The 18,882-nt window shown below is 47.2% G+C and overlaps 1 long non-coding RNA gene across 1 annotated transcript in view; it reads right to left on the bottom strand.

Annotated features, from left to right (window-relative positions):
* LOC142031602 (uncharacterized) overlaps window positions 1-11,112 on the bottom strand; it is a 76,725-nt gene extending 65,613 nt beyond the window's left edge. The window contains exon 1 of the long non-coding RNA XR_012650573.1: window positions 10,961-11,112. This is a non-coding gene — a long non-coding RNA (uncharacterized LOC142031602). The remainder of the gene's footprint in view (window positions 1-10,960) is intronic.
* Between the last annotated feature and the right edge of the window lie 7,770 nt (window positions 11,113-18,882).

The following is an 18,882-nucleotide window of genomic DNA, read 5'->3' as shown; positions in this document are numbered from 1 at the left end:
AACCAGGGCACGGAGACCTGTGCAGACTCAGAAATAACCTGCTGGAGATACGTAACCCAGCCTGGAGCTCTAACCCTGAGTAACTGCTGTTTGCCTGACCTCCGCTTTGGGTGGAAAAGGACAGAATTGCTCTTTCAGAATCATGGCTCTCTGGGATAATTTGGTTTTCTCCACTACAGTAGCCAGGAAGAAATTCATCTTACCTGTGAGACATGTACCAGCTGGCTTGAATATAGAATGGTCTTTTGGACCTGCCCCAGCTTTCAAGGCAGGCTGATGGGAGCCTAAAAATGGGTGTCTTCACAGATGGCCTCAAGGGAAGCCATAGCAGAGGTCGGCACAATTCAGGTATGGCCACACTATAAGATGGAGGGGCCCTTTCCCAGGATTCGCAAGTAGCTCTTGCTAGCTCTGGTCTGTCTCACAGCATTACAGCCATATCCTTTATTATTTCTTCAAAAGTCCTCAATGGCATCTGGTATTGTCCTCTATCAGCTGGTCTAGGCAAGCTGATGAACCAATTCATGCCAGCAGGTGAGCAAAGAAGTCAGAGGCAGGGACCTGCAGCAACTCAACCTTCCTTTCATTCTGAAATGCTAAGCATTTTTCCTTTTCCACCTCCTCTCAGAGGTGTGATGTGACAGAAGTCAACACACCTCACATCAAGGCTGCTATCTACCATGGCAACTGCTTTTCCTGCAAGGAATGGAGTCTCTCCATATCTGGCCCAAAAAGGACTAAAGGTCTCCATTTCTGGAGACACACCAGGCATTTCTGTCCACCTTGCCAAGCCTAGGCTGGGATTTAAAGAAAACAACAGCAAACCAGTCTGTGAAGTTTATAGATGATGAATTTTTATGTCTTGCCACTGGATGGATTTTCAGCAGAACCATTCCACATGGTGGGGAGAGTGAACCTCAGGAGAGGGAAGAGGGGAAACAAGATAGCAGAAAGATTTCTCTGCAGTAATAAATCCATCTTGAGAATAACAGAGCGGCGTACAACCGCGTTGTGACTGCACCATCTGTAAACAATATTTCCCTGAGTAGGAAGTAGCTGGAAACTGAAGTAACATTTCATGTGAAGAGGCATAAGTTCTTTGCTCTTCCACCACCAGCACTACTTTGACCAACCTTGTACTTGAAGCAATCCTTAAAATAAATAAAAGGAGTTATTCAGCCCTTACATAGGTCTTTGGTATCTGCTGTAATCATAGAGCTTATGGGTTAGATCCCACTTAACAGGCCCAGAGGAGGAGGAGGTCTGATTAGAGCCCTCTGAATGAGAGATCCTATGATTCCTGCACCAAGCCAAGCTGGTTTTGCAGGAAATAGCAGTTTGTTGACACTGCCTTCTTAGAACAGCTTTGTTGTAGACTTGATCCAAAGCCTGTTGAAGTCTGTGATTAGACTTCCTCTGCTGCAGCAGCCTCTGGGCAAAGCAATGTCATCAGCTTCTCTTGGCTCATTCATGGGGCTGGTCTAATGCGTTTCCCAAAGCAGAATACTGGTGCCAAGATCCTACCAGTCAAAACCCACCAACAACCATTGTACAAAGGTAGACAAAGTCCCTGATGTAAAGCACATCTAAGACAACATGCAGAAAAGGGTGTAAAACAATTACAACACCTCATAAAGCACTGAGGGAAATTGAGAGCATGAATTTTACATGAGTTCATCATGCACAATCCTTAGTTTAGTTTAATCAAGATAGTAACCAAAGTGTGATCCTCCACAGCAAAATCTTTCCTCAAATCTTTGTCCTTGACCTTGCATGAAAGGCTTTGCTTAAGCCCTCAAGACTGTAGGTTGAGACAAAAAAAAAGTTTGAATCACCCTTTGTTTGGTGACCAGTCAGGGTCACACACAGAGGGGAGAACTGAGAAGAATTTAAGAAACAATCAAGCAGCAGAGAGTCCCAAAGCTTTTCTGGCAGCAAGGGAAAATGTCTAAGGAGAGCGAACCCAGTTTGCAAGGCTTGACTTCTTAAGACCAATCCATTCAGCTTGGAGGTACTTCAGCTTCAGATGTCTGGAGGTTCACCTGCCGCAGGGTGACAGGAGGCTTCTACCTGTACCAATATGGGTTATTCAGTTGATACCACACGGATGCCAGTGAGAAATTGAATTGCATGAAATGGGAGAAATTTACCCATCCAGCTCTGCTACAGAGAAGTCCTCCCTGTTTTGAACTCTCCTGACAACCTCATGAGATAAGTTCAAGCACTACTTTTATCCAGGATAAATTTACAGATTATGTATGAAGCACTCAGGATCTTGCTTTTAGCTCCCCAGATTCACCATTACACAGGAAAACCTCTAACCTGAACCGGGAATGAGTTCAATTTTAAGCCTCCTTTAAAACTTAAGCCCCTGTCCTGAGCCAAGGTGCAGGGTGCAGACTGGGTACTGGCTTACCTCGGGCCAGGTTCCCAGTTGACAGTCGTAGGTCTTCGGGACAGAGCTGTTTGGCTGGAGTTTTTTCACGCTGTGACCCATAGCACCACTGAGAAGACAACTCCTGTGAGAAAACTAGCTCCTATTTGGGAGCAGCAGAGATGTCAGGGTAGCCACGTGGGTCTTGCTTTAAGCAGCAATAAATGAAACCACCTGCAGTGCACAAACACTTTCCAGGAAGAACCTGTCTTGGGCAGAACATAGGACCCAAGGACCTTCAGGGCAGCATGACAACTGCTCTAGAAAGTGGAAGGAAAGCCAAAGACTGAGAAGAAACACACAGGCTGGGAGAAGCAGCAGGAGATGATGATCTCTGCAGGGCCCATATTCATTTGGGCTTATAAATAGAAACATTGAGGAGACTCTCTCCAGACTTCAGTGACTTTTTTTTTATGTGAGAAACATTAGGAGTACATGGTCTGCAAAGTCATTATCACCATCCATAGAAAGACAAGGAACATTGATTCAACTCAAGGCTCAGAACAGCTGAATATTGTACGAGCATCCTTCAAGCCAAGGTTTAGAAGCGGTGGGGGAAGAGACTGCACGCACATCCTTTGAAGGGTTGATTAGCACAATGGCCTAAGAATATTCTCAAGACTGGAATAAATTAAGACATGCATTTTCTTGAGATGCCTGGGATGCTCTGTAATTTTATGATATCCAAAGTGCTAAGAAAAGCAAGGTGTTGCCAAGATTGCATTGTTATTCATGTGTTAAAGGTCAAAGAGTTGCAAGAAGGTCAGTTTTGCAGGTTACAGACATCTGTAGCAGTTATAATCAAAATGCATGCAACGTCTAAAGCTCTCCTTATGGTTAAGTAACGAGCAAAGACTATGGCAATGATGCAATACAAAACTTAAAGCACCCATCGGTACCAACTTAGCACATGAATCAGTGTCTGGTGCTATAGATATGTTGCAGCATACAAATAAGGCCTTGCTATTTGCACGGCCCATTAAGCCTTGTTGAGTCTCGGATGAGGGGACATGGTACAGTGTGCTTGGTAACATGAGCTAGAAACTTAGCTAGAAGTCTAAGAAGGCTTCTTAATGATTTGTTTCTCTTAAGGTCATTAGAGGTGTCATCTAAAGAGGCTACTTCCAACCTCCTCTTCTTCCTACCTATATGAAGCTGTACTATAATGAAATGCCAGAGGAGCAGCGAGATGGCAACTACCTCACCACTGATAGGCAGGAGTCAGAGAGCGGAGGAGGAACTTATATAAGCTCTTACAGCACCAAGATGAAAAAATATAGTGCTAATTTCTTTCAGAGCTGCCTTGTCTTGACAGAGAACAGCAGAGATGACAGTCGGGTTCCCACTATTCCCAGCAGTCATCCAGTTACTCACAGACAGCTGAAAAATCACAGGCAGGAGGCAGAAATGGATGTGGTTTCAGTCTCTTTTTCCTGTAATGATCACTTTACATGATCTCAGCTCCATTTTCCTCCCTCCTCCATTCCTGCTGGTGGAAGCACTGATGGTGAGGACACACTAACTCCACTTCGGAGAAGCCAAGCTCTGGCTGAGGTCAATCCCAGCTGGAATAGGCGATCTTGTAATGCCAGATGGGGGTCCAAGGAAAAGAAAAGCAGCACTCCTGCTCCTTACTCTGCCACAGATTTCTTGTGGGACCTTGGGCATGTCATTTAGCGGAGAACATGGCAAAGTCAGGTTAGGTGTGCACTAAGAGGGGCTTGGGGGGTTGGTTTTGTTTTTAAAAGACATGCTTTGGCAAAAACTCTCCAGTCTTTCAATACACTTTCAGCTGGAAATCTCAACCTGCAAAAATCACTGTATATCAACATTGGGAAATTCCTGGTCAGATCTAATTAACATTATAATTCCAATACAAAGGGTTTTGGCTGCACGGACTTTAGTTTAGACAAAAGCATATGTGCTTCCACATCAGGCACTGCTCCCTCTGAAACACAGAAATTCCCCCCGCCCATTTCCAACTTACTTCATGGTGCTTTGGATCACAAGACCTCAGGCCATCTGCAGATTACAAGTCCTGACCCCACTGCCAGGACCTTACACAACACGAAAGGGAGGAAACTCTACCAGTATGAATTCAGTTAAAAACCTTAGCTTGAGGAGAAAAAAATAAAAAAACAAAGATCTGCCTAGGGGAAAAACATCTGGCTTGGTAGCAGGGTAGAAAGCACAATCTTTCAAACTGACATTGCATATTTTTCACTGCAAGTCAGTGCAAAGTGAAACACGTATCCCAGGAAGCAAGAGGCCAGAACCCCAGTCAGAAACATTTTCACAAGATATCATCAGAAATCCATATTCTTGGCATACCAAAGCCACATTCCTTCTCACTTCAGAGTAAGGCATTCCCTGCCGTATAGGAAAGAGTAAGCTGAATAAAGCCAGCTTGACTTACATATGGGCCAGGATTTCAAGAGCCAGATCAGAAATTAGTAGGAGCTACACAACAGCCCTATAGCTAAACCCCCCATTTTGAGCACATCAGCCTAGGCTCTTCAGAAACATCTACATGAAGGCGTTTGACTGTTCAGCCAGCCTTTTTTCCATGTTGTGATGACAGCATGAGCTATTCCCAGCGCTGGCATACCTCCACAGTTATTAGCAGCTAATAACCCAAGCATTTCTGGGCTCGTCATCACAGTATCTGAGGGTCTTTCAAGAGTTCAGAAGTATTTAAGAGTTTGATTTGCTTTGGCTGTGGAGAATCCAAGCTGGAACTCTGTGTGGCTTGATCCTGGACACTCCTTGTAGGGAGACATGGATGGCGCTGGGCTCTCCAAAGGGGAATCACGACCCAGCGGGCAGCCCCCTAGTAGTGCCCAGGGAGGGACAAGTGCTCCAGGTGGTGGGAGGAGGTGCTGGTTGCTTTCCTCGCCCATCAGTCTTGGCACATTTTTTTTGCACAGTAGCCTGGTTTCAGAGGTGGAGTTGTGGTGGGGATCTTTCAGGCTAGGGAACAAAAGGCAAGTGGCCCAGGTTGCCTGTTCCCTTGGGCAAGTGTTTCAACACAAGTTCTTACAGGGGGAGAGTGAGTGCACATCATGTCCTGCAGCTCCATGGCCAATGGATGGAGCCACAGCTGGATTTACAAGGAGGTCTCATCCCATGAACTTATACTGGGGAAGCTGAGCCTTCAAACTGAGACATGCAGGTACATGATTTCTCTGTCCTCGTCAGCCTCAGTCAGTAGATAGACTCCAGGCTGTTAAGACCAATGCAGAGGTAGAACCTTAAGCCACCGTAAAGACTCCCAAGATCAACCAGGTTGAGAAAAGGTACTCACAGCATCAGCTGGGAGATGAGTAGGGAAGCCTGGGCAGTTTCCAGTTTTGGACTTTGCATCCTCATTTCATGAGGCTGTCCCTAGAGGGGATCTGTGCTGAATCACTGTGTCTTGCAGAGAGTACACTGAAGCCACTACTTTGGTGATAGTTTCATCTGAAATGCTTGCCAGCACTGCTAGAGAATAAAACAGCTCAAGAGCTACCTGCCACCTGACCCAGCTCCAAAGGGGTATAGTCATTGACTGTAATGGGATGGAAAATGAGGGTCCTTCATACTATGTCGAAGCCTCATCCCCTTTCACCTTCTGGGAGAACTACAGCTGAGCACCAAAGCCACTGATAACACTTGTCTCCGTTCCAGTTATCATCCTAGAGCTCACACACATCTGGAAAAGCAAAAAAAATCCAAGAAACATACTGCACTGAATAAGATGCCTTTGACCTGAGTCACAGAGTGGGATGCAGAGGAAAAAACAATCATTTGGAGACAAGGTGAAAGGCGTTATGCCAAGGAATTGTGCAATGAACAAAACAAACCAAAAACACACAAAAGAAAAAAAAAAAATCACACCCACCAGGGAAGCTGCCTGCCTCAAGGAACCCCGCAAATCAGAACTGCCCATGATAGCTCAGCTATCTCTCAACATCCCTGTAACCTGCAGAGCCAAGACATACAAGCATGCTGGGATCTCCTGGAAGAAATTTCAAGGCTCAGTGGTGAATATAATTCATGACTTAACACACTTACACTTAAATGTCCCCAAAGCAGTTCATGGTATTACAACAGGGCACTCTCCCGTTAGCTTTCTAGTGGGATACGTGAGTATCAGAGGCTTGGAAATGCAATCACAGTACATCCCTTAATCGCCATGAGGGTCTTCCAAAGGTAGCCATCAGCCCAGATCAGAAGGTGAAAAGTCAGCTTGCCATCACTTGTAGAGACAGCGTTTCTATGCACTGCTGTTAGCCTACCACCCCAGGCTGAACTTAGCAATAGATTATAGTCACACCAAATACAGATATGGGCTACTTTCTAACTATAAAAAAAAAAATCCTAGTGTGGGGGTTTTTTTTACATGTTAGTCTTAAAAAATGTAGTTCTTCAGGGCAAATGAAAGATATTGGAACAAAAGCATTTTTACCTTCTCTCCCAGGAGTTCTCCAAAAGCCTTCAATAGGGTCAACTGAAATTGCTTTTGATCATTGTTTTGGGGTTTTTTTAGCTAGTCCAGTCAACCAACAAACACTTCAACTATCTACTTTGACTTTTCTTTAATCCGCATTTCTTCTTTGGCAAAGATGCCTGGTCCTCAAGCAGGTATCCTTACCATCTACTACAGGGCTATATTGCCAGGCTCTCCAGTTCAGCAGACCTTGAATCCTCAATATTAATAAGATTTTTCAGACACTATCTGCTTTTGTTAGCTATTGCTCTCATCCCTAGGGGACTCTTCTCTTTCCTTTGAATCTGGCAGAACAAGTCCTACTGCCCATAGATTTATATGGAGGTACATCAAGTTCTCCTTCCACAGAGGGCTCTAGCACATAGGACTGTATAATCAATTCCACATGAAGACTTGTGAAAAAAATCTATTCTCCGACAGAGCCATCCATGGCAGGATTTTTAAACTGCTTCCAAGTTGCTATTAAAAAGGAAAAAGAAAAAATAATTTATGCAAATAATGAAGTGTTAACAGCTTTTGTGATATTTGGTGCTTTTCCCAAAGCCACAGCTCACAGGGGTTAACATGAGAACCCAAGCAATTGTGTGTGCTCCTGAGCCTTGCATTTGCAAAAAAGAACATTGCAACAGTCCCAGAAACAGGTTAAACAAACATTTATGAAGAATCACACAGGTATTGCTGAGCTTGCCTTGGAACGAGAAGAATCTGCTGGATGGAGTCTCTGGTGCCTATTTCAGGACTATTTTCTCCAATCCTTTTCAAGTCTGTGTTTCCGAGAGTTAAAGCCACACTCATTTTAGCCAAACTTTTGTTTTATTTAAGACACAAAGGGAACAACATTTATCATTCAAACAAAGGAACCAATTCTCTTTCCTCCCTGCTCCTATTTTTATCTTCTGCCTCTAGACATGAGTATCCTTTCCCTGTGCTAATTAATAAGTGGATAAAGGTGCACCTTAAGGTTGAGTGTTTTATAGAAAAATTGATTACAGATCCTGACTTCACAGTTACCAGTCAAGATGCTCTTATTATCTGCCACAAGATAAGGGTAAAGCCCCCAGGCTTTACCTGGCTAGAAAGAAGCTTGCAATCCCCTGTGAGATGACTTTGAAGGCTGGAGTGAAAGCTAAACTCTAGAGAAAGTATAAGAGCATGGGAAGGGCCACCAAAGATCTCAATAACGATGACCCATACTGGGGCACATCAACAGGTCAGAAGGAGTGAGAAACAATAATAGGTCAGATACATCATGATGTACTTGCCAGAATTTAAGGGAATAGAGACTAAGACCATGAGAAGATAATGAATCTACCGCACTGACAACGTGGCATTCCATACCTGCTGAGGGTGCTGGGTCACTGTACATCAATTAAACAGGCTGATACTGAGAGTGATTGGAAGAAGATGCAGGATCACAGCAGAGAGAAAGCTCTCCTTAGACAAGACATCTGAAAATGCCAATATGCAAACTGTGTTGCATGTTCTCAGCTCGGCCTTTGGACCCAGCAGTACAGAGTGGCTTAAGATCAGGACCACTAGCATACTTACATCTCTGACGTGCAAACGCTTACATACACGCTTTGGTATTTGCTGAGTTGGTGCCTCACGCTCCCCATTTCATAAATCCTCTTTCCTTTCAGGCTCAAGTGATGGAAAATGCTCTCTAAGCACACAAAATACTTGCTGAATTCAAAGGGGAACTTCAGCTAGAGAAGTACAGCAGAAAGTCACAGTCTGGAGAACACAAAGGACTCCTCATTTATAAAACCAAACTTTCAATAACCAGGGGACCTAGACAGAAACGTCATATTAGCACTGTGCAGCCAGGGTTGCATGGACTGATCTGCACAGATTTTACCAGCACCCTGGGAGCTCCCACTGCCAGTTGCTGCAGGCTGGGACATCCTTGCACTATGTGTCTGTACAGCCCATGACACATCTGGGGTCCAGTCTCTATAGGCAACTTTGGGCAGACACATAACTTAGAAAGCAGTTTAAAGTCAACGCCTTACCTATACACATGTTTATACAGCAGGACATACGCCACAGTTCACAACTAATTCTCCTCCATGCCCAAGGTGCTCAGAGCAGTTAGGAGCACATGACCCACCTTTAAGAGGAACCATTCATCAAGGATGAGCCAGTCCATTGTAGAAAAAGCTGCATTTCTCAATGTAAGCAAGGCTTTGCCAGCCAATTCTACAAATCAACTTGTTGGAAAAAAATTACCAAAAAAAACCAAAACACCCCACAACAATTAAGTGTCATGTCAGCAACATATCAATGCAAATGGGAATTCCTCACACCATATACTCCCAAGCCATTTTTACAGTCCTTATTAGAGGCACTGTTTTGCTGTGGATAAATCCTTTAAAATTGTCTTTCAAAAAACGCTATGAGACAAAAAAAGAAAAAGTTCCTGAGTGACTGTCATGGGGGAACAAAGCAAGAAAAGAAGAGGAAACGGCGAGTTGTGGATCACCGTTGGTGGGCACTTGAATAGGAGCCCTGTGCTTGACACCACCACGACTTTGAACAAAACTGAAGTCAAACAGCTATTTGTCAAGGGGTACAAATGCGCACAAGTGGTGAGAACCTGGCCCTGCTGTAAAAACGTGTCAGGAACTTTTCTGTAGGGCTGCGCTGAGCCCCCCTGATGGATCGTTGTACTCGGAGGACAGCATTGTGAACAGCAATAATAAGACATCTGGTCCGTTCTCTTTCTGAAAGCATATTTTGGCTCGACTGAAACCACGTGAGCAGCTCCTTGTACAATGCAGAGACGCAGCGTCTCATCACCACCGATCCGCAGCGCCGGGTCCATCCTCCCCCTCACCCAGCAGCATCCCTCCGATCTCAGCCCCACCAGCCCAGCTCCGTGACATGCAGCTGGCATCCGGCGTGCCCTTCGCGTGTCTCTGTCTAGACAGCTATGAAAGGACCGACATTGCATCATCCGCTGCAGCCTCGATCACCCCACTGCATCCCGCCTTGTAGGTCTTGCCCATTCCTCTTGCACACCCACACAATGATGAGCTGGAAGAAGAGCTTGGCACCAGTACCAGCTATTTCCACACACAGACTTTCCCCAGCAAAGGGGAGAACCTCTGAATAAGTAGGGTTTCTCAGACACGATGCTTAGGACACCACGTCGACGCAGACACACGCACAAGCTTATACAGCACAGCCCCTCTGCGTCAAATCTGCCTTGCAGGCACGGGACCACAGCACACTGCAACATCTCCCCAACCAGAGAGGAAAGGATGTGCAGCAGAACATGAGGATTTTAGCAAGCTGCCAGTGCAAACAGGCTCCCCAGCCACAGGTAAACCAGCAGCTCCTGGGAAGCCATCCGCTTTCCTTCCCATGCACAGACAGGACCCAAGGCAGCCAGCTCACATGCATAGCCCCAGGGAAGTGGGCATAAATTATAAAGCCTAATTCAGGTACAAAGTTTCTATAGGGAGTTTCAGTTCTGAGCACATTTTACAAAAAAAGAAAAAAAAAGGAAAAAATAGGGACTTGACACACTTCAGCAGACCTCTCGTGACACCCTGCACCCTACGAGTGATGAAGGGAGCAAGGGGAGCTGGATGGGGACGGACTCGAGACATAAAGAAAATAAGGGAAATAGAAGCAAAGAAAGGAACAGCAAAGTGGAAGAAGTAAAATGAAGGATGTCTCCGTGCTTCAAATATTTCAAAACAGAGGCCTCACTTCCCAAACAACGTTTCACTGGGGGAGGGAGGGGGAGGAGGGGGTAGGCTGGTTTTCATTTCGTTTTCACTTTGAAAACACCATTTTTCCACACATCCACTGAAGTGCAAATTTCCACCAAAGCCGTTTAAAAAGAGAGCATGCCTCAAAGCTGAAGTTTTCAAAACCACATCTGTTCGAAGTTATAAAGCCACAGTTGAGAAAGCCCCCAGCAGCCCTTTGCCGAAGGAGCCGAGAGCAGGATTTCCCAGCACAGCACCCGAAAACACCCCAGGACCCAGCAAGCCGGAGTGCTGCCAGACGGGCATAGCAGGACCCACCAGCTGAGAAGAGGGCTGCAGAGATGACACGGAGACCAATTTCTTCTGCTCCAGCCTTTGTCATGGACCACGCCAGTGCTGGGAAGAAAGATAAGGAGCTGGGGCTGCAGGGTGTGCGGTGGGGGGGGTTGATAAATGAGGTGCTTGGTCACACAGCCCCTGTGCTCCTGGCACTGACCACCAACACCTCCGCAGCTGCTGGCTCGTCCGGAAAGCATGAGGCCGCCCATCTTTTCATCCTTTTGTCAGGAGCTGAGCAGTGCAGGCAGCCACGGGCAAGACGTGGGTTTAATATTAAGAGAAGAGGGACATCGCCCATTGCTGTGCCTTTCCAGCTCCGCCACGCCTGTGCCGGACCCCAGCTCAGTACCCGGGGCAGGCAGATGGCTTTCTACAAACAGCTTATGGGGGAGAGATCTGGAAAGCCCTCCAAATTCCCTGCCGGCGCAGTGGCAGCCTCCCCTGGCCTGGCTGGCGGTTGGCACCGATAGCATTGCGTTCCCTGAGATGCTGCACGCACGGAGACCCTTCGCCTGCAGCTGCGAAGGGGCTGGGAGGGGAGGGACACGGCCCCGGGGATGGTCCCCGCGCTGGCAGCTGCAGCTGATGGCAGGGATGCCCGGGGAAACCAGGTGCCCCCTTCTCAACGGCTGGGTGGGAATGCTGGCACCCAGGGCTGACGGTGCCTTTGCAGAGATGCGACCCGCTGGCTGGGTGCCCGCTGCCGACGTCTGATGCCCTGACAAAGGAACCGTGCATCCCCAGCGGCACCGGCTGAGGGGGCTCAGCTCCAGCGCACCCCACAAGGCTCCTTCGCCCACAAAGAAGAGGAACAGCTAACGGGAGGGACATAAACCATCACCCACATGGCAATCAGCTTCACCATCCTAAAAAGCCCTTCACACATTGCTCAGGCTGGTGGCTCCTACAGGATTTCAGGATTTCTTCTTTGGGGGCTTCTCTCGCCCAGCCACATGCACCAGCCCCCTTCACAGCAACGTGGCCAGCACTCAAGGTCTCTGGTTTTTGGCATCCCCGGCTCTGCCTCTTCTCAGCATGGTCTGGCAATGGAGCCAGCCAGCTCACCAGCACCCCAAATCTGCTCCTAGAGAAGGAGATGTCCCAGGCACTGAGCTCTCCCCTGCTGCAGTGTAGTCCTCCCCTGTGACCTGCACCCCCCTTTCTGAAGACTGTCCCGGTCTGTCTGCAGTGGGACAAGGACATGCAGACCTTCCCAATTCCCACCAACCCCACCACAGCTTACCTTCTGGGTCTGTAGCATTCCCATCAGCAGCAGCTGTGGAGAACGCTGTCCCAGAGTCATCCCAGCCTGTAAAAGCATGCGTTTCAGGTAACAGGGCCACCAGACCCCAGCTAGGTGGTATTAGAGCACAGTAGCTGGTCAATGTGCTGCTCCTTTCCTGGGAATGTTAAGGTCCATGGGTTTTGCAGTGCAAAGGAATCCTTTGACATTCAGTTGAATGTATCTAAGCTAGCCTACAGAGCAAACACACCATGGTCTTTAAATGCATCCAGAATGGCTAACTTTCATAACTTTCTATTGGGAAGACCCAAAGAGGACAGCAACGCATCCCAGTCCACTCTGCTGCGGGTTTCCAAGAGCCCTGTAAGTGCAAACACTGTGTTCGTTTTTCAGAGTTGAATAACGGCAAGGGGTCTGAGGCACTTCTGGTGAACAGCTACCAAGGAGAGACATGCCACTGCCTTTCTGCATAAAGGAGGTCTCTGTGGAAACATCTCCTTGCCATCCTTTCAGCATCAGCCACCTCCAGCACCGAGCCGTGCTTGGAGAAAGGGGGACATCACAGACCTTCCTCCCAAGGGGGAGGAAGCAGAAAGCTAGTGGGGAGGCAGGAGCAGGATCCTAACTTCTGGTTAGGGGCACCTCCAAAGCTTTGGATGTTATTTAATTCTTTACTATTTCTCTTCCAAAAGAATGAATGGGGGTCAGAGAATGGACTCACACACTGACTGCCTGCGCCACACAATTCCAGACCACAAAACCACCTTCTTTACAAGTATATGTATAGCCTATTAATCCATTTTTCTGAATTATGTGACTCCCACACCACACTCGGATTTGCCTGTGCACAACCTGTACACATTCCCGCTGTTTCAAGGAGGAGATGGTGCCTTCTCTTTCCTTCTCACCATCACCCTGTGCCTGTGGTCTCCCCCTCTGCTCTTTGCCAGGTGCCAAGAATAGCCCACAAAGCCCTATTTGGGGTTTTTTTCCACATAAAGCTCCCTGCAGCTGCTGCGCAACAAGCCCTACATGCTGGGCTGAGCAACCTGCAGTTTCCCTAACTCATGCCCTTGAAACCAGATGGCAAGCCAAAGTTTTCTCTGACAAGCAAAGGAATCAGAACTGACATGATTGGAAAAAACAAGCTCAATTCCTCTTGGCAGGATATTAATTTAGAAATCTCTGGTGTCGTTGCCCCAATTCACAGTGAATTTGGATCCAAGGTTTCCTAGTGCCAGACGACACAGAGATTTGACAGAGAAGGTAATTGGAGGAAATGGCTTTGTAATCTAGCTATTGTGCTGGCGAGATCCAGCTCTCCTAAAGAACAAGGTTCACTTCCTGGCATGGCTGATTCATCATCCTTTATTTGTCCCTGGTGCCTCTTGACTTTGCTCTGCCTAGCAGGGATGGCACAGACCCTTTTTTCAGCATCAGAGGTCTGCTGGGCATTCATGCTTTTGCCCAGCCTGCTGAGCGGCAGCAATGGGGTGATGAGCCCTGCAGGGTCAATGACTCCAAGTGTTCAAGGGGCAGGGTGAAGAGCACGCTTGAGTGAGTCTTATGGTCTGCACACCCCTTGGGCAGCAAGCACATCAAGCAGATGGAGCCAAGCTCCACCGACGGTGTGGGCTCATGCCGTACCGGCGGCAGGAACAAGGATAGGGGATGTACAGGTGGGAGCAAACCCACCCAGAGAGTGGCAGGACTTCTGTCCACACCACATAAATAACCCAGAGGGTGGGAAAACCTGAACTGGAGCAGAATTTGGACCAAAACTTGTAATCGCATCCTTAGCGACATCCCAAAGTGGCACACACCCCAGAAGAAAGAGAGTAGCCTCTGTGGGGTTACCTGCCAGATACAGGTCCTAATCTTTGGATCATCCATTCTTATCCTTCTTCTGAAAAAGATACTGTAGACACAGGCTGCACTATGGGGAAAACGTAAGCATCGAGGGACAAAAGAGTCTGTCCTTGTCCCACCAAGAAAGGGGGGGAAAAGGGGCGAACAGGACAGAGAGGTTCCAAAATGTGTTCTGCACAAGGTATGCAGGTCCTGGATCGTCATACATAGCATTTTTCCACTGCTCTAATAACAACAACCATTTTATTGACCTGTGTGTTCATGCCATTCCACTAAACACTTTGTTTTTCTAACTGCAGTTACCTAGACTGGATGGTGAGCTGTTCTGGATGGATGTCAGATCCACTCCCAAGCTGCACCTCCAAGATCTGATCATTTGGCAGCTGGGGCAGCATGAAACCCTATACCTGCTAGCTCTGCAGATCCCACTGATGGCCTGAAGTCCCCTTTGGGAGCCCTGTTAAAATGAGCTCTTGCCCTTCAGAAGGCTCCTCTTTATTTAAATAAACAACTTGGAGGATGAAGCATAGCAGCAGTCTAGCGTACCCTGCTATCTGAATATATCTTTTAGCTCCATGAACTGATTCCCTGACAAAGCTAACACCAGCACACTGACTGCATACGAAGCCAGTGATTTTGCAGAGGAGGAGGGGAAGAGTTCAATTACTTTTCTTCATCTGCTAGCAAAAAAATATTAGAATAGTAAACAGCTAGCAATCACATAGGAATGCCTGGGAGAGCTCTTACCTACATGCAGATCTCTCATCTGGAATTCATTTATTTACATTCACCATTGATGACATTAAACTACAGAGGTGGTTGGGGAAGGACATATTCAAAAGAGGCCTGAAGTTATTGAAGAGGCCAATCTCTACTCCCAGTGTCACCTCTGGAGATAACATAACCGAACCAGCAGACTAGCATTTCAGAACAAGAAATGCCATTTTCAGCTGCACCAGCACCATGTAAAAATCCGGCATTATCAAATAGACATGGCTCCCATCACCCTGAAAAGCAGGATACTTCCACCGCCTGACTGCAAATTCATTAGCACTATCAGAAATAGAAGGCACCTCTATTATACTGCAAGTCACAAAAGCCCAAATTCATCCTTGGGATCAACCAAAACGAGCTAGCGATGCGCTGTCTGGTTCTGCAGCTGGTAATTGCCCATCACACCTGGCATTACCACTGAACAGCTTATGTGGGACGAATCCTGGGGGTCTCTAAACCTCCTGGAGGAAAAACTGCACAGAAGAACGGCATATATGCCCCATGGGTTTTATTCTGCATTGCATTTTGCTGCTAATTCCCTCAGAAAGCTTTCCTAGTGCAGAGGATCACCTGCATCGTTTAATTACATTCAGTAACTTAAACTGCCGGAGAAAACCCACTTTAGCTATAATCATTTTGAGCTCTGAAGAAATCCCATAGCCTGGTAGAAAACATAGATCTAATTTGTATATTACCCTTTAGTGTCATCTTATATCTCTTGCAACGACGCATATGCAGATATGTACTGAGATTTGCTTAGCTTACCCTGAACGTGGTTCCCCCAGGGCCTGAAAAGCAGAAAATACACTGCCTGCCTCTGTTTTTGGGGGTGTTAAGTGGAAGGTCCAGCAAGAAAGCAGATGCCTCCCAGGAGCCCTGCACTGCTCTCCACCACGAGTTTCTACAGGCAGCTCCAGGGCTAGGCTTACGCTCAGCACCGCTCTAGGAAGGGACCACACATACTCAGGTTAAAGGGAGAAAAACGCACACGAAGATCATGGAAGTCTCAGGGCAAGTAAATTACTGTTAATTGTGAGATATTTGATTGCAAGAAGCAGCAGATGGCCAGCCATCTGTTTTTTATTATAAAATTAAACAAGATTAACCCAAACAGGATTTCCTCAGCATTCTTCTCTGACTGGCTCACAAATACATCTTTAACACCTATGCTGCAGATACAGCACAACCAGAAGCTCTTCCTGCCTTTCCATAATGTACTTGGGCTAAATACTCCACTGAGTAATGCCCCTGCACGTAAAGATTTCCAGCGGGACTGAAAAGAAGCAGAGGATGGATTAATTCAGAGATGAGAGAACTGGAAAAGGTTAGCTCAAACTGAAGTAAAGCAACCCCAGCAGAACACCTTCCTTTTACTCTGCTACAACACCAAACTCGGGTTTGAAGGGCACAAGCCTATGGGCAAGAGAGGGTGCTGCCAAGGGCAACAGGTTGCCAGAGGCAACGGCAGCTGGGGTACCAACCTCTCCTGCCAGCATCAGCACCCGGTCGGTGCTGGGATGGAAAGGGACAGAATAGCAAAAGCTGGGGAGAGTGGCCAGAAACCCTGTGCTCTGTCCATCTCCTCTCAAAGGTAGCAAGACCCTCTGACCTCCCCTTATCCTCCTCCCTGGCTTCGTCCCCTCCATCACCATCCTTAAGGCAGGAAAGGCCAAACCTCTCTCCCTAAGACTAATTCAATTCACCCACCCTATGAGGCACTGTGGGCAGCTCAGCACACAAACTCATCTGACCAAAGCGAAGTGCATGACAAAGAGAGGTGGCAGCATCCTCCTGGCTGGCAAGGGCATGCATGCATCCCAATTTAAGCACATGGCTCAGGTGCTACATACACAGCATCACATCCCTGCTCAAAAAAATGTCTCTCACTACAGTACCTCTACAAACTCAGGCATTTTCTTTACCTTTCTACACGTATTCTTACAAACTTCTGGAACTTCCGCTTTGCCCCGCCATCATCAAAACACCTGCCTTTGCATTGCAGAAGCTCATTTTTGCTTAGTATGATTAGTGATAACGATGTCATTTGCAGGCTTTGGCCACTCTTTGCTTCAAGACATATAAATACAGAGATCAAGCCCTGCAGAAATCAGCTCAGAGAAATTTTGCCTAGCAAGTTGGGCTTGCAGGACCCCCTAATCCAGCGAGTTTTCAGCCCTCAGCTACCAAACCTGCTCTGGAAGTCAGCTGCCTCTCATGCTTTCCCTGGAAGCTGGGCTGCCGCCAAAGAGGCCTTTCCAAGCCCACCCAGTTACGCTACGCACACGCAAGTTAGTACGTTATTGGATCAGCTCTTGCAGCTGAAGCTGGCTGAGCCCCTGTCCCTCTGCAAGCTTTTCTCATGCAGATTACACGCATCTTGGTTTGTTCAAAGCAAATCGGTTGTGAATTGAACATAAAGGGTGTTCCAGGGGAGATGTCTGCTTGCATCATTCCCCAGTGTAAATCCCCAGGACACGGTGCATCCAGAAACTATCAATAATACCCCACTCACACCCTTCTATCTTATCACGTACAGGCAGACAACCTGTTGGGAGAGTTTAATTGCCGATCAGCTGACAAACAACAGGCCAGGGCTCTAGCTCACATAAATGCATCTTTTTTATTGCTGTTGTTTACCTTTGAATGTCTTCACTTTCAGGGCTACCCTGGAGAGAAAAATGCCATGGTCTTCTTTTTAGGACAGCAGCCAGCCAGCTCACTGCACCCCAAGCTGTTCACCACCACCCCCGTCGCTGCTATTGGAGGCTGGGAAATGCAGTGCATGATTCACCCTTGCACCCATTCGCAGGGTGACAGAGCGACACAGCTCCTCCAGAGACATGTCCCATACCTGCTGCCCCTTTGGCATCTCCAAATATGAAAGGAGAGAAGTGCGGCTGGGTTTTGCCTGGCTGCTGACCCCTAATCCGGAGACAAGATTACTGCGGGGCAAGCTCGTGGTTTGCATCTGGACTCAGCTCTGGCCAAGTACAGCAGACCATCTTCCTGGAAATACAGTCTGACTCCCACCTCATTCACCTCTGACCTTGCATTTTACTGATCCATGGTCATTTCGCATGCAGACACGTGTGCTGCAGGATCACTGCGGTTTGGGGTGAAGTCTCTAATAAAAAACAGTTTGACCCCCTCCCTCTAACAATACCAAGGGAAATGAACCCAAAAGGCAGATGCTGACAGAGCTGATCTTTCCACCTGCAAAGGCTGGATGGCCTGGCTCAGCAGCAATTAGCAAAAGAGGCATGGACAGAAGAACCATCCTCTCCTTCCCAAACTGTAAGTCCCAGGCTGGAGGTGGCCCAGCAGTCCAAGCTGCCCATCAGCTACTTCACTTGGATGCTCCCTCCCTGACAACCACACCAGTTCTTCACTGGTGCTGCTCCTTGCCAGAAATACAGGCTGCCTGCTGGGCCACTGCAGATCCTGCTGCCTGAACAAAACCAGCTCTGTCCTTCTAGTGGGCAACTTCACATCCCTGGTGGTTTTAGGATGATGGACTACCCTAGGGACACCCTAGTGTGATTAGCTCATCCAGGCTTTTATGTGTTATGGAAACCATATACCTTCTTCCATTTTGTGATGTGGTCTGCCTTTAAAAAAATAAATAAATGAAAAAAAATGTCTCAGACATGATAAAAGCACGAACTGCAAACTAATCATGTTTCCAGCCAGTTCACTGCTTCTTTTCATCCTAGGAAGCCACCAAATGGAGATCAAGTTCCACCCAACAACAGGCCATCCATTTCTTTCAGGCCAAAGCCCTCGCACTTGCACAAATGTAAGGACAATTCTGCCCTGTATTCCTGGGTGCAGAGGAAGACATTGTTAGGATAAAACATGGTCCATGTATAGGCATATTCAGGGAATTAACTGAAAAGCTCTAATACGTCTTCTCTTTTCTCCTTGCCTTTTCCACAAGAGAGAGCCAGGCTTGCTTCAACGTGGACCAAATTATTTGGTTTTCCACAGTCTTATTCTCAGAAATGACTGTTTCACT

The sequence above is a fragment of the Buteo buteo genome, chromosome 5 (assembly GCF_964188355.1).
Source record: "Buteo buteo chromosome 5, bButBut1.hap1.1, whole genome shotgun sequence".
NCBI lineage: Eukaryota > Metazoa > Chordata > Aves > Accipitriformes > Accipitridae > Buteo > Buteo buteo.
Note: the sequence above shows the minus strand (reverse complement) of the source record. Positions and strands in the feature narration are given on the sequence as shown.